Source organism: Saccopteryx bilineata, chromosome 2 (assembly GCF_036850765.1).
Source record: "Saccopteryx bilineata isolate mSacBil1 chromosome 2, mSacBil1_pri_phased_curated, whole genome shotgun sequence".
NCBI lineage: Eukaryota > Metazoa > Chordata > Mammalia > Chiroptera > Emballonuridae > Saccopteryx > Saccopteryx bilineata.
The window spans coordinates 24128411-24153495 of NC_089491.1; the positions used below are offsets into that span (position 1 = coordinate 24128411).

The window sequence follows — 25085 nt, forward strand, 5'->3', positions numbered from 1 at the left end:
TGGGAGTAGGAGGTATATGAGAAACCTCTGTATCTCCTTCTCGATTATAAAACAAAAACTGCTCTAAAAACTAAACTCTTAAAAAATTTCATGTAAAATGTCAAGTACAATGATATTCTTCAAGCCATGTTTTGATTCAAGTCTTTATAAATATTTAAAATGTTGTGACAACTACAGATTTTTATGACCAAATACTAATCATAAGAACATCTTTGCAAGGAAGGCATTGTCCTTTATAGTGGAGTTTAAAAAACTTAGTATTTAAACCTCTTTCTATGTTTGTGTGAGTTTGGTAGGAGGAAGGTCCCTGCTCTCTCTACAAAAGCTGAGAAAAGTGAATACATACTCTTGTGAACCCCGGTTGCTTGATGTGGGTAAGTGATCTAAGCTCAGACAATCTGACGCCCTTGCTGGGACTCTGAATCAGGAACAAGTGACACAGAGGAGGGAGTTAGGATTCATTCCAATAGTAGTGGCATCAAATGTCTGTGGCAGTGGTGCCAAGAGCAGTGTGAACCATGGCAGTGCCTCAGCAGTATCCAGTATCCAGCGATGGCAGTGCCAGCGGCTGTGCCCCGTGCCCAGCAGCAAAGCTGTGTCACTCTGACCATGCTGTTCCTCCACTGAGAGCTTTGGCCCCAGTGCCTGCCACCTGACTGCCTTCGGGTCCTGCCTGGATCTCCAGCATTTGCCAGGATGCCATATGCTCCCTAATGTTCTTCTTTCCCTTCTCTCCTCACTTAAGCAGGGTCAGTCTCCGTGATTGAAATAGTACATGTCTATTTTGTAGACAAGAAAATTAAAGCTTTAAAAGGTTAAGGAATGCCCAAAGTCTTATAACCTGTAAATGATGGATGCAAAATTCTAATGCAGGTTTGTTTGACTTCTGAGTATGATCCTCCATCCCCAAATTCAGGTATATACTTTATATTATAGATGAGTGTTTTAATGGCCAACCAAGCTTAGAAGTTAAACTAGTCAAGGTAAGTGGTAATCTTATCTTCTTTGATGAGTGCAACTGAGGAATCAGGGAAACAGCAAACATGATTGTCGGTGACTCGGAAAGGATGGGAATGGCAAATGCTATCCCAAGGTCCCATTGGACATAGCCTGCCACAGGTGAGTCAGTCATCCAGGCTTTTTACACATTGGTGTGAATGATCTTGGCAAGCAGCCTGGCTTAGATGGTGACGCAATATGTATGCGTATCTACTAATGAGATCAGTCAGGGCTCTGGTGGAACTTGGCCTAAGGAACCTGGGAAGGCAGGTAAGTATATGCCTCCTCTTTGTGACCAGCAGTAACTTTGTCAGCACCCACAGCTTAGGTGTTCCTATACTTCTAGGAGACCAGACAATTCATGCAGGGTTTTCATCCAAGTCTCCACTCCCCCCTTCTACTTCCTGGTGCCTCGTAAAGGAGAAACCTCAGGATTCACTGCCTTAAAACTTAACCTTAGTCCCCAAAGTATATATAATACCTTTCCCAAAGTATTACAGTTGTTAATGAAGAAGTAGGAGGTAATTACTTCTCTGCAAGAGCAGGAGACAACAGCATTAAAAGTTATTGGCCCTAGAAACTGGAAAGATTTTCCACTGAATTACTATCACCCAGGACTTTTGCTACTTACCAGATTATAAATGGGACAGTTGATTACTAGATTTTATCTACTTATTTTACTGTCATCAAGTTAATTAGGAACTTCTTCAGCACCTACCTATTTGGATATGTTCATACCTAAGACGTTGGACAATTATACAGGTGATAGGGAGGTTTTAAAGTTTGTTTTCTTAACAGAAAGAAGAGTATGTTTCCTCCTCTACTGAGACTCAGTTTTACATCAACCCCGTGTATGTCGCCTTAATTCATTACTCTTCCTTAGAGCTAGAGAACTAGGCAATAAAGGAGACCTACCTGTAGTAGGGTTTTATTTATATTTTAGCTTTTCCAGCCAAGGTTGTAGTCCAGTTTATGATGAAGAAAAGTGGCAAGCCCCACTTTTAGCAGAACCATTGCTCCCTGAGATAGTGTCGTCTGTGTACTTTAGGTAAACCTGATGAAATTCCAATAGTATATTTGGAATTAGAATAACTGACTCAAAATATTTAATAATTATTGAAAAATCATTTAAATAAGAAACTAAGCAATTATCAGTGAAACTTATTGAAAAAAATAGAGTAACAAGGGTAACACATGGTAAAGCTATTGTAATTAAAATACCGTTGTACTAGACTAAAAACAGATAGATAAATGGAAATTGAATAAATTATAAAGATGACATTTTAAATCAGTGGGGAAAAAATGACTCATTAGGTCAACTGAGTAGCCAGCTAAAAATGAATTGTATCTGTTCCTCACAGATTACACCAAAGTAAAATCCCAGATCAATTAGAAGTTCTAGAAGAAAACATGAAAAAAGAAATTATTCTTGTGGTAAAAGTCTTTCATATGAAACAGAACCTGGAAGTAATATAAAAATGAATACATTTGACTATGCAAAATTTTTGAAGCTGTCTGAGAAAACATATTGACAAAAATCAAATATCAAAAGGAAAAAAAAAAAGACTGCTAAGCTAATCGTTACCTCAGTATGTATCTCACTTGGATTTTCCTCAACATGTGACAGTATTGGCCAGTCCTTTCACTGGAAGTTCTTTTTCACTGTTCTGATAGTGCTGCTTCCTGTTTTTCCTATTATTTTTATTGCCTCCTTCATAGCGTTCTTTTTTTTCCCCCCATGTAAAATTTAAATATTGATGTTTCCCAAATGTAAGTTCTCGGTGCTCCTCTTTTGCCTGTGCATGCAGTCTGAGTGGTTTTAACCATTTTACAAAATGAGGTGCCACCTATGTATGTATGATTCCTAATACTGTGTCTCTGATTGATTTCTTTGGGAAACTCCTGTACGTCTGGTCACCTATCTAGCTGTCTCACAAGCAACTGAAACTGAACCACTGAGATATAATATTATTAATCTTAAGAGTGTTTAATATTCACCTAGAATTAACGATGAGACCAGAAAGTACCACTTTCTCTCCCCATTACTGAAAGGGGCTCTGTAAGACAAAATGCCCTCCACAGGCCATATCTCCATAATGGCTTTCCACGGTTCTCCTTGAGATCAGATATTTTTGGAAATCAAAATGCCTTCCAGAAATGAATCCCATTTCCAAACTTCTACAAATGAAGATGTTGGGGGGAAAGTTAGAGAATATGTGTTTCCTCTAATGGGTGAGTTCTAGGGAACCACGTACCTTAGAATAGTGACTGGCATATGGAATGTGTTTAATAAATAAGAGTTGAATGTAAATTTAGAATTTTTTTCAAGCAGACATGGCTCTAAGTTGACCTGCACATGATTTGCAATGTTAAAGTGCCCTTAGGGATAAGATAGTGTCAAAGAGCGAATTCTGCGCAGCTATATGTATCTTTAACTAAGGCATACTCCACTGTCTGTTCCCCTATCTGCCCCGATCCCTATATGATAGTGGGAAGTTATGGAGAGTTAGGAGACAGCTTGGGAAGGTATTGTGATTTTAGAGTTAATCAAATCTGATTCAAAACTTTTCCTCAAGGCTCTCAAGTCCTAGAATCTAAATTTCTATTGCCAAAGAGTCTATCTTCATTTAAATGAATCCCAAATCCTCATAACAGGGACAATCGGTCTCAAGTTCCTTTAACATTAATGTATATGATACTAAACTCATCATCTTCCCTGACACCTGGAAATTCCTTTGTCTGCTGTTTCAGTGACTACTCCCATCTCCTACTCAGTTTCCCAAGCCCTTAAGCTGTGAATCATCCTTGACACCCATCTGTCCCCTTAACTCTATATGAATCTGCATCTTATCAGGCGTACACCCCGAAGGCCTTTCTAATCTGTCCCCTTCTCACTACCTCACTCTGAGCCCTCTTTAATTTATTGTCCATTTACTACAGCAGCTCCCTAATGGGTCTCCCTGCCAATCATTTCTCTACACTGATGTCAGAGAGCTCCTTCTAGTACATAAATTTGGCCAATCATTCTTTCACTGGGAATATTTTTTAGCTTCCCACTGTTTTTTGGATAAATTCCACACTCTCTAGCATGGCAATCTCTGATCACCTCTCCTCCCATCTTTCCTTCCTTGCACTCTTTGTTCAAGGCATAACTGTGATGCTTTGACATCACCAGGCTTTTTCTGGCCACCATGTCTTTGAATAGGCTTTTCTTTCTCCTGGAGTGCTACTCCCGCTTCTTTTTAGCCAACTGTGCCTTATCCTTCAAGATTTCACCTGGTTCTTCCTTCCCTGAGAAGTCTCATTTGATGCCCCAGTCCAAGAAGGATGTCTTCTCCACTCTCAGTGGGAGCTCCCACTCTGAGTGTGCGCCTCTCTCTTAACTTACAACAACACACTGTGCAATAAATTTTTACCCCATGCACAAGTCTCTCTCTCCACAAGAATGTGAGTTTATTGAAGGCTGCTTTTTATATCTTTTCTCTCTGTGATTCCTGTGCCTGGAAGAGTTCCCAATGAAGCACCTGGTACCTATTTTATGATGAAAGTGTGAATAAATGAAGCCATATTCTCCTTTCTCCCTAGGAATTTTAGGCTGTGGTGGTAGATGCTTTTTTTTATTTTAATAATATTTTAGTTTTCAATTACAGTTGACGTACAACATTATATTAGTTTCAGGTGGATAACCCAGTGATTGGACTTACTAAGTGATCACTCCCATAAATCTAGTATCCATTGGACACCATACATAGTTATTACAATATTATTGACTATATTCCCTAGGCTGTACTTTACAACCCCATGACTACTCTGTAACTACCAATTTGTACTTCTTAATCCCTTCACCTCTTCACCTATCCCCCCAAACCCCTTCCATCTTTCATCCAGTCCTTCGACCCCCCTCCCCTCAGCCAACCAGCAGTTCTCTCTCTGTGTCTTTGAATCTGTTTCATTTTCCTTTGTTCATTTATTTTGTTCTTTAGATTTCACATGTCAGTGAAATCACATGGTATTTGTCTTTCTCTGACTGACTTATTTCACTGAGCATAACATCTTCCAGGTCCATCCATGCTGTCACAAATGGTAAGAGTTCATGTTTTTTATGGCCAAGTAATATTCCATGGGATATCTGCTGGCGGTGAAGGATTAAAAGGGATTTCCTTGGCTTGCTTCTTATGTCTTTTTTCTTGCTTTCCTTTTAGGATAGCATGTAGAGTGTTGGTCGTGCAAAATTATGCTTTGAAGCTTGGAGAAGATTGGAGACACACTCAATTCTGGCCAGGTAGCTCAGTTGGTTAGAGCATCATCCTGATATGGCAAGGTTGTGGGTTTGATCCCTGGTCAGGGCACATACAAGAATCAACCAGTGAATGCATAAATAAGTGGAATAACAAATCAATGGTCTCTCTCTCTTTCCCTTCCTCTCTGTCTCAAAAATAAATAATAATTTTTAAAAAAATTTTAGATGCACACTCAATGTTGGCAAGAAAGCAGGACTAGAGTTGTATAGTACTGGATATTTAAAGTCTATGTTTTTTGGGTTTTTTTTTGTATTTTTCTGAAGTGAGAAACGGGAAGGCAGAGAGACAGACTCCTGCATGCGCCCGACCAGGATACATCCAGCATGCCCGTTTGGGAGTGATGCTCCGCCCATCTGGGCTGTTGCTCCATTGCAACCTGAGCCATTCTAGTGCCTGAGGCAGAGGCCATGGAGCCATCCTCAGCGCCTGAGCCAACTTTGCTCCAATGGAGCCTTGGCTGCAGGAAGGGAAGAGAGAGACAGAGAGAAAGGAGAGGGGGAAGAGTGGAGAAGCAGATGGGTGCTTCTCCTTTGTGCCCTGGACAGGAATCAAACCCAGGACATCCACACACTAGGCTGACACTCTACCACTGAGCCAACTGGCCAGGGCTATGCTTTTGATAGAGAAGAAAGATTATGTTATTTACCCAGCTCACTGGGGGGAAATGACAGGCAGGAATTCTGGGCATATTCTGTGTACAGGAAAAGAGTGAATTTGATTCGGACATTCTCGGGACTTTGTCATTTGGGATCCCAAGGGTGGTGGTAAACAGATGTCCTTGGTAACTGAGTGCCCGGCAGGCCTTTCTCCTGTGTCCTCCTCACTTCCTCTTCCCTCACTCATAGACCTCATCCAGACTTTTCTGAGATACAGAGAAAACTAAAAACCACCCTCTAAGCCCCTTCCAGGATTACAGATTCATCCCTGTTTTCACTGCCTGTCTCCTTCCTCCTTCTTCGTTATAATAACTGGAGTGTTCCAGACTTCTACCACATATTCCTCAAGAATACTGTGGAAAAGATAGGAAAACACTGAACTAGATCATCTCCAAAGGAAACATCCCGTCTTGTGAGCTTTAGTTCGCAGTGTGGTCCCAACCATCAGCACTGTTTATGTGTTCTGACCATGGCTTAGAAACGTACAATTCAGTTGAGTTCAGCAGGTCATTGCTAGGCCCTATGCCAAGCACTGGAATCCAAAAGAAACATCGACAACTGCTTCCACTACGCCATTTGGCAATGTAAGGAGAGATGCTCTTGGCAGGGGTAGGAGTACTGCAGAAGGGTCAGAGCAGTCCTCGCCAACCTTCCCCAACAGTGGGGGGGCGGGGGGTGGGGAGATTTAGGCAGCCTCTCCGATGGCCCTCAACTGTGGAATGCCTTGGTGTTATTCCCTTTCCTTGAGTGTGGTCTGGATTTAATTAATCAAACACAGCAGAAGTGATGGCGTGTCACTTCCAATACTAGGTTATAAAAAGACTGCTGCTTCATCTGGGGTATTAGAAGAACAATACAATGTGGTGAGGCAGCGGAGGCTAAAAGGCTGCAGATTGGATTAAAAAACAGTTTAAGGAGGAAAATGTTCTCAATTGTTGTTTTGGATTTGGATGTAAATCTTAAGTCTATATGACATCCAACTAAAACTGTCTGGCAAGCAGGTCAGGTTTAGGTCTGGAGCTCAGAAAAGAAGTTTAGGCTCGAGTAGCAATTTGGGAGTTTGTAGCATGATAATGTCGATTAATCGATCAGGAGACAGCATAGATTGTCATAGTGAGTATAGATGGAGCAAAATGGAGGATCCAGGATTGATTTCACAGTAATGCCAATGCTTAGAAGCTGTGTTGAGGAAGAAAAGCAAGTTAATAGGGCAGAAGAGAGTGAGAAACATTTGTCAGAGAAGTTGAGGGAAACAAAGGCATGTACATTCCAGTGGGAAGGAGAAGGAAGTTTCTTAAGGAGGGGGTAGGCAGCTTGGTCCAATGCTGCGGAGAGGGTGAGGGAATTTAGGAGTGGGGAGTGTGCCTTTAAATCAGACCCTGGTGGTTACTGGTGACCTTGACAGGAATAGTTCCAACTTGCAGGTTTTAGGGCGAACACAAGCACAAAAACACAAGATTACAGGCAACATTTCACACGAGCACTGTATAGGAGCTCTCTGTATCTGCTACATTTCAGTTGAGTTTAACTTGATCTATGGAATCCTCATTTCAGAAAACTAAGGCATAATATATTTAAACTGTTATTAGCATATTTAAAGTATTAGCCCTCATATTTGCCACATGATCAAAAGATCAAAGAATGAATACTATTGGCTCTCTCTTTCCTTTACCTAGTGATGATCACTACCTGCACACACAGATTATGAAAATACTTCTTTATATGATTGAAGTCAATCATCCTGAATCAGTCTAGAAGATGCTAGACGCTTCTTCTGTAAGAGCACAGTACACTTATACTGACTGTGCTGGATCAATAAGAGCTTAGGAAATGTGTATTAATGTGAAGGCTGCCTGGAAAAAAGATCAGTTTTGAAAATACACCATCTCAGGGAAAGAGAATCCTTCAGTTAGCCCCTCAACAGCTCAGCAGTACAAAAAACACTAGGAAGATGACACTGCACACTGAACTGGTGTGACATGGTCAACTTATTCATAGTCTATTTTTGCATCGATCTTGTTGACCTATGCGAGGATTAATAAATATGGTTTATGCATAACTCTGACATTCTCAGGAGACTTAATTTAATAAAAATATAAACCCACAGATAAGCCTTATTTTTGTAAGGTCCTGGTAATCATCAGGATTAGGGGAGGCAAAAACAACTGTGCTGCCAGCCCTTTCTCAAAGCCCAGGTGTGTGGCCTCGGACCAGCCAGGATGTTGCCTTAGTTTACCTGGGCAGGGGCCAGTCTGAACTGTACTCACTCCAGAAAGTCGTAGGATTTTGAGCTGTGATGTACGTGAGCCTTTATGTGTTATTATAATATGTACCCAAGGAGACATTTTCTGTGGTTTTCCATCTTCACGAGTTAAGTATAATTTTCGAGATTTTTTTTTTTTTTGCAATAGTTTAATAAAACAGACTATTGTTGGTTGTCCCTCTCTGGAGCAGGGAAGATTTAAGGACTGCAATAATGGATAAGATCTTCAAGCATTCTGTTTCTGGGGAAGATTTTTTTTTTTTTTAAATTTGTTTTTTTTTAATTTTATTTTTTATTTTTTATTCAGTTTTAGAGAGGAGAGAGAGAGACAGAGAGGGAGAGAGAGGAGAGAGAGAAGCAGGAAGCATCAACTCCCATATGTGCCTTGACCAGGCAAGCCCAGGGTTTCGAACTGGCGACCTCAGCATTTCCAGGTCGACGCTTTATCCACTGCGCCACCACAGGTCAGGCTTTCTGGGGAAGATTTTAACACATCTGTCTGTAACGGATAATTCTATAAGTAGAAAATTGTAGGTTTTCTTCCCCCAGCTTTATCAAGGTATAATTGACCAACAAAACTGTAAGATATTTAAAGTGTACAATGTGATGATTTGATATATGCATATATTGTGAAAGAATTCCAACAAACAAGTTGAATAGCACATTCATTACCTGACATTGACTTTATTTTTCTGATGAGAATGCTTAGGGTCTATTCTCTCAGAATCTCAGTACAGTATGATTAACTCCAGTTATCATGCTATACATTAGATCCTCAGAACTTATTTATCTTATAACTAAAAGTTTGTACCCTCCTTTTACCAACCTCTCCCCATCCCCACCCTCTAGTCATTTGCCAGCCACTGGTCGACTCTCAGTTTCCGTGAGTTGGACATTTGTTTTAATACTCCACATATAAGTGATACCATAAAATATTTTTCTCTGTCTGGCTTATCTCACTTAGCATAATGTCCTTAAGTTTCATCCATGTTGTCACAAATGGCTGGATTTCCTTCTTTTTAAGAGTTGAATAATCTTTCATTGTATGTACATATATACCATTCATTTATTGACAAACAACTTAGATCGTTTTCATATCTTGGGTATTGTGAATAATGCTGCAATAAATAGGGGAGTTCAGATATCTCTTTGTGACAGTGGTTTTATTTCTTTTAGCTATATACCTAAGAGGTGGGATTGCTGGATCACTTGGTAGTTCTATTTTTAATTTCTTGAGGAAGCTCCATCCTGTTTTCATAGTGGCTGCACCAATGTACATTCTCACCAACAATGCAGATGGTTCCCTTTTGTTCATATTCTTGCCAATACCTGTCTTTTGGATGATAGCCATTCTAACAGGCGTGAAGTGATATCTCATTGTGGTTTTGATTCACATTTTCCTCATGATTTGTGATGTTGAGTCCTGTTTCATGTACCTGTTGGCCATTTGTATGTGTTCTTTGGAAAAATGTCTATTCAGATACTGTGCCCATTGGATTGTTCAAGGAGGGAGTGGCTATTGAGTTGTATATGTTCTTTATATTTTTGGATAGTAATTCCTTATCAGATATATGATTTGCAAATATTTTCTTACATCTCGTAGATTTCTTTTGAATTTTGAAAATGGTCTCTTCTTTTGTGCAAAAGCTTTTTAATTTGATGTGGTCTCACTTGTTTAATTTTTGCTTTTGTTGCCTTTGCTTTAGTGTCAAGACCCAAAAAATCATCACCAAACTGATGTCAGGGAGCTTTTTTCTTATGTTTTATTCTAGGAGTTTTCTAGTTTCAAGTCCTACATTTAAGTTTTAAATCCATTTCAAGTTGATTTTTAATTATGGGTCCAATTTCATTCTTTTGCATGTGACTATCTAGTTTTTCTAAAACCATTTATTGAAAAAGCTATCTTCTCTCTTGTGTGTATTCTTGGTGTCTTTGTGGAAAATTAGTTGACTGAATATGCATGGATTTATTTTCTGGGCTTTCTATTTTGTTCTGTTGATCTGTGTGTCTATTTTAATAGACAAGACCATACTGTTTTGATTACTATAGCTTTGTAATATGGTTTGAAATCAGGAAATATGATGTCTCCAGTTTTGCTGTTCTTGCTCAAGATTGCTTTAACTGTTTGGGATCTTCTGAAGTTCTATGCACATTTTTAGGATTACTTCTATTTCTGTGAAAAATGGCATTGGAATTTTGATGGAGACTGCATTGATCTGTAGATTTTTTGGAGTAGTATGGACATTTTAGCAATATTGATTCTTCTGATTCATGCACATGAGATTTTTTTATTTGCTTGTGTCTTCTTAATTTCCTTTTAAAAAAAGATTTTATTTATTGATTTTTAGAGAGAAGGAAGGGGGAGAGATAAAGTGAGGGAGGGAGGGAGAGTTATAAAGAGGTGGGAGAATCAGGAAGCATCTACTCATAGTAGTTGCTTCTTGTACATGCCTTGACCAGATAAGCCCAGGGATTCAAACTGGTGACCTCAGTGTTCCAGGTCGACGCTTTATCCACTGTACAACCACAGGCCAGGCATGTCTTCTTCAATTTCTTTTACCAATGTTTTATTGTAGGTTTTGTTTGCTTGCTTGGTTTTGCAAGGACAAATTTAGCAACAGATGAATAATTATACAAGATCTTTTAAGTTTGGTTCAATTTGGAAATTCAGTGCACTGGTTTTACTCTGTGGGATATTCACATGAACACAAACTAAAATCTAGTTTTATGAACTGAAAACAGAACTCCTTTGTGAGAGAGTAGGTTGGGGACTCCAAACAGAGAAAAGATGGACAAATTAAGCTTCACTTTAGAAAGGCACATCAGAAAGACCTTACAGGTAGTAAAGAGGTAGGCTTTGATATAAATGTGTTTTAATTTCAAGTAAAATTGTTTATTTGTACATGAAAATAGATCTTTGAGTAGCAGCCACAGCTAATGATTGAAGGACACACTTTATGTGTAAAGAGGGTGCAGAAAAATCACTGCTTGAGTGTTTGCTTACTTTGTCCCCATCAGTGTTCCAAGTATTTTACATCCGTGAACTCATTTAATCCTCATTAGAATGTTTGGAGGCAGGCACTACCACTGTCCTCATTTTACAGATAAAAAAATACCTTTTTTTTTTTTTTTTTTTTGTAATTTGCTTATGCTCACATAGTTATCAAGACGTGCAGGCAGGATTTCAATGGAGGAAGTCTGGGTTGAGCACCTGTGCTCTCAGCCCCTCCCCCATACAACTCCTGGGTGAGCATTCATTCATTCATGTTTACAAATATGTAAGAAGAGCTTGCAGCTGTACAGGGCACTGTGCTTAGTGCTGAGAGCCCCGGTGGAAGTCAAAAGAAACACGGTGCCCTCTCCTGGCACTTACAGTCTAAAGGTAGACAGAACTTCGAGCAGCAGATAATGTATTGTATATATAAGTACAAACTGAGATAAGTGCTATAAAGGAAAGTGACGACATTCTCTGGAGAGTACAGTGGGGCCCTTTCTTAGATCCGAAGACCAGAAAAGGTCTCTCTTAAGAAAGTGATAATTAAACCAAGATTAGATGGATTAGTAAAAGTTAGTGAAGAATGGGGAAAGAATGTACCAGGCTTTGGGAAGAGCATGCAAAATGTTTCTAATCCCTTGGACAAGACCTCATAGGGAGATGGATATGTCAGGCTCTCAGTGCCATGAAAGATACATTTCTGTGTCCCCTTTATGTTCTGACTTTATGTCCACTAAACAATCTTAATGTCATCTGGCTTCACATGTAGTTTAACAATACGAAGAGAATATGCTGATTGTGCAGACCGGTAGTATTTCGGGCATTCTGAGAGTTCTTTCTCCTTGTAAAGGAATAGATTCATATTTACATCAATCTCCAGTACATTCTCTTCTTGTTACCATACTTGTCAACTTCAGACTCTGAGCCTTCAAAGCAGAAGACCAAATCCTCAAATGGCATGACCTGGATTCCAAGTTGAGTTCCTGCCCTGTTCCAAACTACCTTTCCTTTAACACTTGAAAGGCTTATGTTCGATCCTACTTATTTGTGAAGTTGAATTAACAGGCACTATTTGGTAAAGTAAAGAAATGTGAATGCTTTAAGAAAATAATGAAAAACATATTTAGTGAGCACATGATCCATGATTATTCTGATTAGTTTTTATTGAAAAGCAAGTCCATCTGGGAAAGAGGCTGAATGAAATCATGTTTTGAATATTTAGAGAATAAAACAGACACCATCTTGTCTTAGCTAAGTCATGTGCTGAGTGAGTAATGCTGGTATTCTTTTACGAGATTGTTTTAGTATAAAACTGTAGTAAATTGTGCTAGTTAGTGTTGCTCCACTACAAGCATGGAAACGAGACTTACTCATAATATTTATTTCTTCTCCAGAGTGCCTTTGCAGACCTGAAACATCTGAACCAACAAAAGGCCTCCAACTTATAATATAACACAGCTGCTCTGAGGATTGCGTGCGTGCACATGTGTGTGCGCGATGGGAGGGGATTTCCTTGTATTTATTCATTTATGTGCCCTCTGGAGAAGGGGCAAGTTTAGTCCAACTGGAATTCTAAGTGCCTTTTACTGGGCATTTGTTAGACGTAAAAAGTTGGCTCATGTCAAAAGTATCTTCCAGGCAGTGTGCAGCTGAGAGCCATAAAAGACAAGATTGTATATTGTTTAGGATCAGTGATGCTAATGGGTTGTATTTCACAGTGAACAATTAGTTGTTCTACCCACGCAGAATAGTGCATGTATTATGAAGATATGGAAATTATATAGAAACTCTTATCAAAGACGCCTTTATTTAGTTATTTGCTATTAATAATTATTCACAATCAATACACTAACCTCCAGCACATGCACGATGCTCTTTAACAGAGCATAAACAACAGTGGCTAGCAGTTTAGTAATCCAGCTTTTTCTTAATTCTTCACATTTGTTCTCCCAAATTGGTGAATCAAAGCAAGGGAGATTTTAAATACAATCAGTTTAGGAACAACCTAGAAGTTCTAAAGAAACTTTCCTTCTTGTCTTTTCTATCTCTTTTCCAAACTTTTTCATTCATCTAACTAACTGGACTTGACCCCAGGGAAGCAGTGACGGGTAAATCTCTATCAGGGAACTCCCAGTCTGGCTGGGGATATGGGTGAATACATCAACAATTATGATGAGTGCAATAAGTAATAGGGAGGCATGTTTAGAGCACTCTCGGGGAACAGAGTATGGGCACTTACGGGGGTCAGGCTAGTGGTGAGGGCAGTCTGAGATGACTCCCCAGAGAGGGAAGCATTTGAGCTGAGCAGTTAACTCGGTAAAATGTGAGAACAGGGAATAGAGTAGAGCTCACAGGAAACAGCCTCTACAAGATGTGGGAATATGAGAAAAATGTGCTATTTCTTGTCTTGCTTGATTCATTTTTGCCTCATACCTTGCTATGGCTGCCAAGGGAAAGTCATGCGACAAGAATCCAAAGGAAGAGGTGAAATAAAATATAAAAAGAACAAATGCAGATTATGGTGCCTTGTGGGAAGGTGGTTACTTGACAACAGATGTCTAACATTTCCCTTCCTAGTAATGAGTAAAATAAGCCAAGAAATGGAGAAACAATGACATTCATAAAGAAAACTAGGGAAGGATACCATCCAAATGCTAGAATTTCTATTAATTACAAGACACACGGAACCTGTTTGAAGAAGGTAAATCAGGATTGACTTGCAATCACTTGCCTTAGAAATTAGAGCTTTCAAAAATTTAGAAGAAATTACCAATGCTATAAGTATGTCTTAGTTTATGTGGTCTGGGGCTTGCATTGGAAATGGACCATCAGATCATAGGAAAACTTCCTCCTAAAGGGCCTTTAGCAGCTGCTGCTCACCAGACTTCCATAGTACAGGTACCTTGGGGGAGTCCAACAGGATTCAAGAGCAGCTATCCTGAGAAGTCTGAGCTACAGACGCCTTTATCAAGTCATTGGCTGCTGGCAATAATGGCACTGGAAAACTCTTGTCAGGCCTGGGCTGTTAACTGTTCAGCAGATTTAAGTGGGGAAGGGGGGGTGGGCAGAGGTAGGGAATGGTCTTCCGAAGGTGGCCTGTTTACAGGCTTTGTGGCTCATGCCACACGAGGCATGTGGCCCAGTTATACAGGATGTGGCATCTGGTCTATAAATTTTGAGAGAAACAGTTGAGAAACTCTCAGAAAAGAGATTTACTTGCCAGGACTGCCCACTCTTCCAGATCCCTCTCCACTCCATTTGGGCTACTAGGTCAAGGCGCCAGAGATCAGTTTTCCTCGGGGGAAATCCAGGCGGGGCCCAAGCACCTTATTTCTAGAGAGGTCTGCCAGGCCCTTAGCAAAAGAATGAATAAACAGAAGATATTTCTTTTACCTAAAATAGAAAAAAAAAACACCCCAGACTTTAAGAAATATCTTTTTAAAAATCAATCACTGCATAAAACAAAACAAAACACAAAAAAAGATTTTTATTATATAAAAAAATATTCAAAATGTTGATATTTTAGGTAAAGAAATCCATTGTTGATATATTTATGTGTATGTATGTTTTTTTCTCTTTCTTTTTCTCTTTCTTTCTCTTTCTTTCTTTCTTTCTTTCTTTCTTTCTTTCTTTCTTTCTTTCTTTCTTTTTTATTATATCTCTTCTACCCAATGCCCAGACTCTCTGCCTCCCACTTTCAAAGTCTTGCTAAGGGATCAAAGACCCTGCCTTACATTAAAAAAACCCATGTCCAGATTTTTCCCAAATGCCTCCCAACATGGATCAGCCAATCAAATGCTTCTAACTAAGACTCTGCATCTTGAGTCAGTCAGCAAAAGCCAAAGTCATTCTAAAATTCGTTCACTGTCATGGTGTACAGAGGTAGCAGAGTCCAGGACAGAATTGCTGGTGCCAAGATATCACCACTGACCAGGCGGTGGCGCAGGGGATAGAGCATTGGACTGGGATGTGGAGGACCCAGGTTTGAGACCCCAAGGTCACCAGCTTGAGCACAGGCTCATCTGGTATGAGCAAAGCTCACCAGCTTGGACCCAAGGTCACTGGCTTGAGCAAGGGGTCACTCTGTCTGCTGAAGGCCCACAGTCAAGGCACATATGAGAGAGCAATCAATGAACAATTAAGGTGTTGCAACGAAAAACTGATGATTGATGCTTCTCATCTCTCTCCGTTCCTGTCTGTCTGTCCCTATCTATTCCTCTCTCTGGCTCTCTCTCTGGCTCTGTGAAAAAAAAAATTATATATATATATATCAAAATATATAAAATTATATATATATATATATCAATCACCAGAGCCCAGCTACACCATGAGTTTACAAAGTGCCTCCTGCCTAACTTTCTTTGGTTTTGAACTATTTTCAAGTTTGATTCTCTAGTCCAGTGGTCCCCAATCTTTTTTGGGCCACAGACCGGTTTAATGTCAGAAAATATTTTCACGGACCAGCCTTTAGGGTGAGATGGATAAATGTATCACATGACCAAGACAAGCATCAAGAGTGAGTCTTAGACGGATGTAACAGAGGGAATTTGGTCATTTTTTGTTGTTGTTGTTGTTTTTATCTATTTCTAATTTTAAGCTGGAAACGGGGAGAGACAGTCAGACAGACTCCCGCATGCGCCCAACCGGGATCCACCTGGCACGCCCACCAGGGGCGATGCTCTACCCACCAGGGGGCGATGCTCTGCCAAGACCAGAGCCACTCTAGTGCCTGGGACAGAGGCCAAGAAGCCATCCCCAGCGCCCGGGCCATCTTTGCTCCAATGGAGCCTCGGCTGCGGGAGGGGAAGAGAGAGACAGAGAGGAAGGAGGGGGTGGGGTGGAGAAGCAAATGGGCGCTTCTCCTATGTGCCCTGGCCGGGAATTGAACCCGGGTCCCCCACACGCCAGGCCGATGCTCCACCGCTGAGCCAACCGGCCAGGGCTGGAATTTGGTCATTTTTTAAAAAATAAAACATCATTCAGACTTAAATATAAATAAAACGAAAATAATATAAGTTATTTATTCTTTCTCTGCGGATTGGTACCAAATGGCTGACTGACTGGTAACAGTCCATGGCCCAGGGGTTGGGACCACTGCTCTAGTCCTCCAATTGATTCTATAAATTTCATGATCTTCTTCCAGTAATTCCTTTTCAGTCTAAATGAGGCAGAGCCGGTATTAATTGGTGCCATCTAATACAACAGATCAAGATTTTGTTAAAGCATTGCCTGGTGAAGAGACACATTTGCCCTTCTGGGTGTTTAGAGTTCTCACAGATATAAACATGTGAAAAGTTATTGTCATACCCATGATAGTTGAGTGCTGGGATCTCCTCCCCCAAGGTAATGCTCTCCTGATTGGCGCTCAGCTACCCTCCGTTGCTCATGCCTGTTCTGATCAATGTCTTACTGCACAAAAACAAGTTTCATAGATGACATCTGCTTTCTGAACATACTACTTGGTATCAACCACCTTCTTCCTCTTACCTGATTAAAAATCTCTAGTTCCAACAGTTTTCATCATCGTGACTTCAATGCTAAGCCCTGGACTACACCGCAGAGCTCAGTCATGTTAAATGTGACCTTATTAATTGTGTAGAACAAGCAGGGCTAAATTCTCTTTTTGAATATAAGCCAACTGTATCTCTCACAAATGGGTGTCATAAAAACTTTAACAAAGACCTACCCATGGCTCAAAGAGAGACATGCCTGATTTATGATTTCTTGATAGCACTTAACATTTTATTTGGATTTAGAGATAACTCTAGACACATCAATCAAACAAGCTGTTTTCAAATCTTTCTTCTCAGCTGTTCCTGGTGCCAGATTGTCTAACAAGTAGAGGCTTAAACAGATATAATGTGTGATTGGTGGAGAACATACCCTGTCATGCAACAGGCCAGCTGGTAGCACAATCCACAATGTAGTCTATGGCCTAACTCACAGGCTGTGGGTTTCCCACACCTCATACACATGAACATGTTTAAATGTCACACTTATAAAACAATGGAAGATTATTGTAGGAAACTAAGCATTTATTTGCAAACCTTATATTTGAAAATGATATATTTTATTATATATCTATTCACATAATCAGATCATGCAAAGTAGAACTTCCTTACCCAATTAAAAAATATATATGTAGCTATGGTCATTGAAAATAGAACTTTGGCAAGAGAATCACAGGCAATCCAGAGACATGACATATACCAAGATGTATGCAAACATACACACACACACACACATATACCAAGATGTATGCAAACATACACACACACACACACACACATACACAAACACTACTTTTGCTGTGATTGGCAAAAGTAGGTTTACAGTTGTGAGTAGCAAGTTTATTCTTGTATTACTTATTAATTATTATATTATTTTCCATATGAACAACTGTAAACCTACTTTTGTTCACCCCTGTATATGTATGCATATATATGTACATACTTACATATACAAATATATATACACATACATATTAGGTATATGATAAAGTGATTCTAATTTTGTAAAATATTACTTAATAAAGTTGTGCCAGAATGTTTTCTTAATTATTTGGAAAAAGAAATCTTTATATCCTGTACATAATAAACTAATTTCAAATGGATTTAAATAACATATAAAAAGCTAAACTATGTAATAGCTGGATAAAAAAATGTTGATAAATACAACTGATCTTAGCATGGGAAAAGATTTTCTAAGGATAAAAGCAGTATAAGATATAAAGCATCAATAATTTGACTTCACAAAAGTTTTGAAGTATTTCATTAAGAATCAAACACTGAATTATTGGAATCAAGGGTCTACTCTATCCAAATTCTGAACCAATTGAAAAATAAAAGATATGAATCCATAGATGGAGGACAAAATATCACCTTCATTATTATTAAGCTAATGTTGGAGATTGTTGCTGGGCAGTGGTAGACAGTGAGTTTACTAATATAGAGCCCCTGAATTATGCAGATGTGCCCACATATCCACATGGAGGCAGTGCCTGTTTAATTTACAGCATGAAAGAACAGAACAGAACTTGTCCCTCTTGTCTCACTGATTGGAAGTTTGCTCCCAAACTAGAAAATATTTAAATGGGGTGCTAGACTAGGTATACCCCAATTCTCTTGCCATAATTCATCAATTAGACCATGGTGCTGCTTCTCCATCAGAAAGAAGTGATAACCCCTGGCCGTTTGGCTCAGTGAATAGAACATCAGCCCAATGTGCAGATGTCCTGGTTTCGATTCCTGGTCAGGGCTCACAGGAGAAGCAACCATCTGCTTCTCCCCTCCCCTTCTTTTCTTCTTCCCCTCTTGCAATCAGTGGCTCAATTGGTTCAAGTGTGGCCCTGGGCTCTGAGAATAGCTCAGTTGGAGCACATCAGCCTCAGTACTAAAAATGGCTTGGTACTTGAGCATCGACCCCTGATGGGGATTGCTGGGTGGATCCCAATTGGAGCACAGGCAGTAACCTGCCTCACTATCTCTCCTCCTCTCACGAAAAGGAAGGAAGGAAGGAAAGAAGGAAAGAAGGAAGGAAGGAAGAAAGGAAGGAAGGAAGGAAGGAAGGAAGGAAGGAAGGAAGGAAGGAAGGAAGGAAGGAAAAAAGAAGTGATATCAAGGTTAGAAAATGTCCAGCAGTTTTATGCAAATGAAATTCACACATAAACATTGAGGATGAGGTAGGATCATTCTCTGCCTAACAGAAACTAAAGGTAAAAATTTGTCACAGAAATTGCAATTGATGACTAACTATTGTATAAGCACAAAGAGTTTATATAAACTAATATGAAAAAATAATCCAACAGAAAATGCAACAAAGAACATAATTTATAAAATTACAAATACATAATAAAAAATCACATAAAAACTTTCAGAATCATTAACATTTGAAGAAATATACAAATAATAAACATGAATGTGAATATAGTTTTTTTTTTTTTTTTTTGTATTTTTCTGAAGCTGTAAACGGGGAGAGACAGTCGACAGACTCCTGCATGCGCCGACCGGGATCCACCCGGCACGCCCACCAGAAGCGATGCTCTGCCCCTCCGGGCGTCGCTCTGCCGCGACCAGAGCCACTCTAGCGCCTGGGGCAGAGGCCAAAGAGCCATCCCCAGCGCCTGGGCCATCTTTGCTCCAATGGAGCCTTGGCTGCGGGAGGGGAAGAGAGAGACAGAGAGGAAGGAGGGGGGGGAGGTGGAGAAGCAAATGGGCGCTTCTCCTGTGCGCCCTGGCCGGGAATCGAACCTGGGTCCCCCTCACGCCAGGCCGATGCTCTACCGCTGAGCCAACCGGCCAGGGCCTGAATATAGTTTCTTATATTATTCTATTTTGGGAGATGAACAGAGAAAAGCAGGGTCTATTAGCTTCTGTGCAGCTGGTATCCTCATAATAAAGTACAAGCAACAACCTTGTAGCAATTGGCCACTGGTAACTATAAGTATGTCTTAATTCTTGACAGTTGCCAGATGAGAGAGGGGTTGGGGAGATGGGTGAAAAGGTGAAGAGATTAAAAAGTACAAACTGGTTGTAACTGAAAAGTCACAGGGATGTAAAGTACAGCATAGGGAATACAATCAATAATATTCTAATAACTATGTATAGTATCAAGTTATATAATGTCTAATATCTGGAGTTTCCACCTGAGACTAATACAGTACAATAATGTTTGTCAACTTTAATTGAAAAATAAAATGTGATTTAAAAAGAATGCCTTAATTCCTAATGTTAAGCTTTATCCCATCAAGGAGTTAATCAAATACACCAGTAAGAATTGGTTCCCTGTTTCTAATTAGAAAATTGTAGAAGAATGTTAGTCAATGAGCAGCATTACTATATTATACTCCTAACTCAAACCCCAATTTGCTTTGCTCCAGTCTATATGGTGAATGATGTGATGATATGACATGTGCTCAAGGCTACACAGATAGATGAAGTTGTGGGAGAGAGAGGATTGTAGAGAGTGGGCAGGATTGTGGAGAGTGGGGCTGATGTGGTGGAGGGGTCGGTGCAGTTAGAGGGTAGACAGTTTTTTTAGATAATATATTAACATAGAACCTGACTCCTTGTCTCCTTAACCAGCCATATTTAGCCCAGGAAGAATGCACTAATTTGAATTCTGTAGGTGACACAGGGCCTAAACAGAATAAAATATGATGCCATCATTTGCCTTTAAAATTGCAAAATTATATTTTCTAAGGATAACTATTGTTATTGATGACACAGACACTCATACACAAATGGTGGTTGTATAAACTAATTGAAAATTTATATCAAAACCTTCAAAAAGACATGACCCTTTGACCCACTAACCCACATTCAGGACACTATCTAAGACAGAGCTATAAAAGATATTTTGTTATGTATAATAGCCAAAAAAAGTAGAAAAGATCTCAAAACTCCCAAAGAGAAATATTTTGAAATTATAGGGTTATCTATAGAATATAATGCTATGCAGATATATTAAAAATCACATCTGCCTGAGTGATTTTTGTGGATAGAGTGGATAGAGTGTCAGACTGGGACATGGAAGACCCAGGTTTGAGACCCTGAGGTTGCCAGCTTGAGCGCAGGCTCATCTGGTTTGAGCAAGGCTCACCAGCTTGAGCCCAAAGTTGCTGGCTCGAGCAAGGGATCACTCAGTTTGCTGTAGCCCCCTGTCAAGGCACATATGAGAAATCAATCAATGAACAACTAAGGTGCCACAATGAAGAATTGATGCTTCTCATTTCTCCCCCTTCCTGTCTGTCTGTCCCTATATGTCCCTCTCTCTGACTCTCTCTGTCTGTCACAAACACACACAAAAAAATTTCATCTTTAGAAGTTAAGACCGTTGTATTTTGTACATTAAGTTTTTAAAATTTAAGAATAAAATTTGCTTATGTAGTATGGCTTGCAGTGTGCATATATATAGTAGGAGAAAATACATAGAAATGGTAAGATTTTTTTTTCCATAGGTAGAATTACAAATGATTTTTCTTTAAACCTTCTTTATTCCCCAAATTATACACCATGATTCTGTATTGCTGTTTAATATACACACACATATATAATTTTGTAAATAAACATTTTATTTAATGTTCACATTTACATTTGGATCTATAGCTATGTTTACAAGATACTTTGGATAACTGTATACATTATTTATGTGTGCATCAGTTCTTATGAGTCTCAAGATCATCTTGTGAATGTTGATTCATTTTTCTACTGAGTAAAATATTTTTCTTTCTCTGAAGGAGGGCACATAGTAGGTATGTTTTCTGAGGCTGTGTATAATCAAAGACTATCTACTGAAAGCTCTCTGTGTAAAAACAATAGATTGAGTGTAGACTACTCTTCACTGTTGTTTGATATTCAGTATTATATAGAAGTTTGAGACAAATCTGATTTTTTGCCACTGAAAAGTCACCTAGTTACTCTCATTATCGTTAAAATTCAAAAACCTCTGGTTCATTTGTCACTAATTTTACCCATAAGACAGCAGCTTGTTTTAATTTAAAGGTGTCACCTGGAATATGGGAAATTCTGCGGTCAGCCTTAGTGGTTGCACCAAGGCTATGAGATATTTGTTTTCCCTAAGATCACACAAAGCTCAGGGCAGTTGGCCAAGTTAGGGCTGCGACTCTGAGATGAAATTATAGGTATTCAGTCTGACTACTGTAGTAATCAACCATAAAAGACTATGGTGTGTTACCCATGAGTGATTCTTTTTAAGCATTGCCTTATCTGTCCTGCAAGCCTTGATTTTATCATTTGCAGATGCTTGGTGAAAAGACTATTAGTCTCAGGATCAGGATAACTGGATCTAAGCCATCATAAAGCACTGCGGGCCAGGTATGAACTATGGCTGTGTTACCAATCCTTTGATTTTGCAAATGTAACTCCTGCCAAGTGGATTACATTGACTTTACCTTCTCAGGGCCGCTTCCCCTCCTTAGAAGAATCCTTGATTTCTCCAGGCCACATTAGCAGAGAGGTAGAAGTAAGGCTCTTTGTCAAGAAATAAGCAAAATTTTCTGCTTTTAACTCTACCCTGCCATGTGACATTTATTCTATTCATTGAATGTCCCCAGGGTGTGTATGTGGGGGGGGGAGTTTGGGGCGATGGTTGAATTTACATTGCATTGAATTCACAGCTGAGTTTAGTCAATTTCCCCCTATTTTCTATTATCTTATTTTCTCACACCCGCTCCTTCAATAAGGCACCTAGCCAAACCTCAGTTGTCAGAGCCCCTCATCACTGTCACTGCTTCTATTGCTAGCTGTAATAATGTCACCAGACCTGCCAAGTAGACTGCCTCTAATACTCCCTAAGCTGTCAAAGCCATCTCCATGGTGGTTGCTTAGGTGCTGCACTGGGCACCCCAGCCATAGGGCACCACGTGGTATTGTGTCCCCATCGTCTTACAGAGTGTTAAATAAAGTCAGCACTTTCAGTTTTTATTTGCAGGTCTCACTCTCTCTGGCTTGGTTGTGGAAATAAAACCATAAATTCTGGTATTTTTGTTATATGCATGTGAATCCTGGGTGCCTTACCTTGGGCAAATACTTTAATCTGTCTTCTCATTTCTTTTTTTTTTGTATTTTTCCGAAATCAGAAACGGGGAGGCAGTCAGACAGACTCCTGCATGCTCCCAACTGGGATCCACCTGGCATGCTCACCAGGGGGCGATGCTCTGCCCATCTGGGGCGTCGCTCTGTTGCAACCAGAGCCATTCTAGCGCCTGAGGCAGAGGCCATAGAGCCATCCTCAGCACCCGGGCCAACTTTGCTCCAATGGAGCCTTGGCTGCGGGAGGGGAAGAGAGAGACAGAGAGGAAGGAGAGGGGGAGGGGTGGAGAAGCAGATGGGCGCTTCTCCTGTGTGTCCTGGCCGGGAATCGAACCTGGGACTCCTGCATATCAGGCCGACGCTCTACCACTGAGCCAACCGGCCAGGGCTGTCTTCTCATTTCTAAAATGTTGTAGTAGTAATAATAATAATAATGCTGACTTCATTGAATGTTTTGATGAGGAAATAGACCTATTCTTTACTCAAAAATGTTAAATTATTTCTGAAAACACTGTCATCAAGTGAGTGGATATTATTTTTAAAAATCCATTCATTGTAATGGGTAATATTCTATACCAACTAGGCAGCCCCTTAAACATTAAGCACATAAAAGATACATCCTCTTTTATAGCATTTATATTATGGAACTCAAACCCTATTAATCCTTAATATGTGATTACAAGGACTTATCTAAGGCAACTATTTGAAGGAAGCCTTTGAAAAAACATAGGAAACATTGTGAGTAAAATGTTTAAAATTACTGAAAAAATCAAACATTTCAATCACTTTAAGAGCATCTAATAAATGATATAGTAATATACTAATTGATACGTTAACCAAAATGCAAAATCCATAAGGAATATGAGTTACAAGTTTTTATACATCAAAAATCTAATGATAAAAATATAAATAAGAAACAAGTGTAAATGAAAAGAAACATAATTGTCAGAAATTCAGCATCTTTTAATGAAAAACCAAGTAGTAGAAAATAAATAATAGTGCTTGCTTCAGCAGCACATATACTAAAATTGGAACGATACAGAGAAGATTAACATGGCCCCTGTGCAAGGATGACATGCAAATTCGTGAAGTGTTACATATTTTTGGTAAAAGACTTGTACACGGAAAATTATACAACATTGATAAAAAAAATCAAGGAAGATACAAACAAGTGGAAGCATATACCGTGTTCATGAATAGGAAGAATAAACATCATTAAAATGTCTATATTACCCAAAGCAATCTATAAATTCAATGCAATTCCTATTAAAATACCAATGTCATACTTTAAAGGTATAGAACAAATATTCCAAAAATTTGTATGGAACCAAAATAGAACGTGAATAGCCTCAGCAATCTTGAAAATGAAGAATAAAGTGGGAGGTATCACACTTCCTGATATCAAGTTATACTACAAGGCTATTGTACTCAAAATAGCTTGGTACTGGCAGAAGAACAGGCATACAGATCAATGGAACAGAACAGAGAACCCAGAAATTATGGTCAATTGATATTTGACAAAGGAGGTAAAAACATACAATAGAGTAAAGACAGTCTCTTTAATAAATGGTGTTGGGAAAATTGGACAGGTACATGCAAAAAAAATGAAACTAGATCACCAACTTGCACCATTCACAAAAATAAACTCAAAATGGATAAAAGACTTAAATGTAAGTCATGAAACCATAAACATCTTGGAAGAAAACATAGGCAGTAAACTCTCCGATATCTCTCGTAGAAATATTTTTGCGGCCCTGGCCGGTTGGCTCAATGGTAGAGTGTCAGCCTGGCATGCAGGAGTCCCGGGTTCGATTCCTGGCCAGGGAACACAGGAGAAGTGCCCATCTGCTTCTCCACCCCTCCCCCTCTCCTTCCTCTCTGTCTCTCTCTTCCCCTCCCGCAGCCAAGGCTCCATTGGAGCAAAGTTGGCCCCCGGCGCTGAGGATGGCTCTGTGGCCTCTGCCTCAGGCACTAGAATGGCTCTGGTTGCAACAGAGCGATGCCCCAGATGGGTAGAGCATCACCCCCTGGTGGGCGTGCAGGGTGGATCCCAGTCAGGCGCATGTGGGAGTCTGTCTGACTGCCTCCTCATTTCCAGCTTCGGAAAAATAAAAAAAATAAAAATAAAAAAAAAAGAAATATTTTTGCTGACTTATCTGCAAAAGACACCATGAACAAAATAAAAAGACAACCCACACAATAGAACATATTTGCCAATACATCTGATAAGGGGTTAATAACCAAAATTTATAAAGAACATCTAAAACTCAACACCAGGAAGATAAACAACCCAATTAAAAATGGCAAAAGAACTGAATG

At 39.6% G+C, this 25085-nt stretch overlaps 1 non-coding gene across 1 annotated transcript; it reads left to right on the forward strand.

Annotated features, from left to right (window-relative positions):
• Window positions 1-23764: 23764 nt before the first annotated feature.
• On the forward strand, window positions 23765-23871 carry LOC136327867 (U6 spliceosomal RNA). Its single transcript, XR_010729927.1, has one exon. It is a non-coding gene; the product is annotated as a U6 spliceosomal RNA (small nuclear RNA).
• The last annotated feature ends 1214 nt before the right edge of the window (window positions 23872-25085 follow it).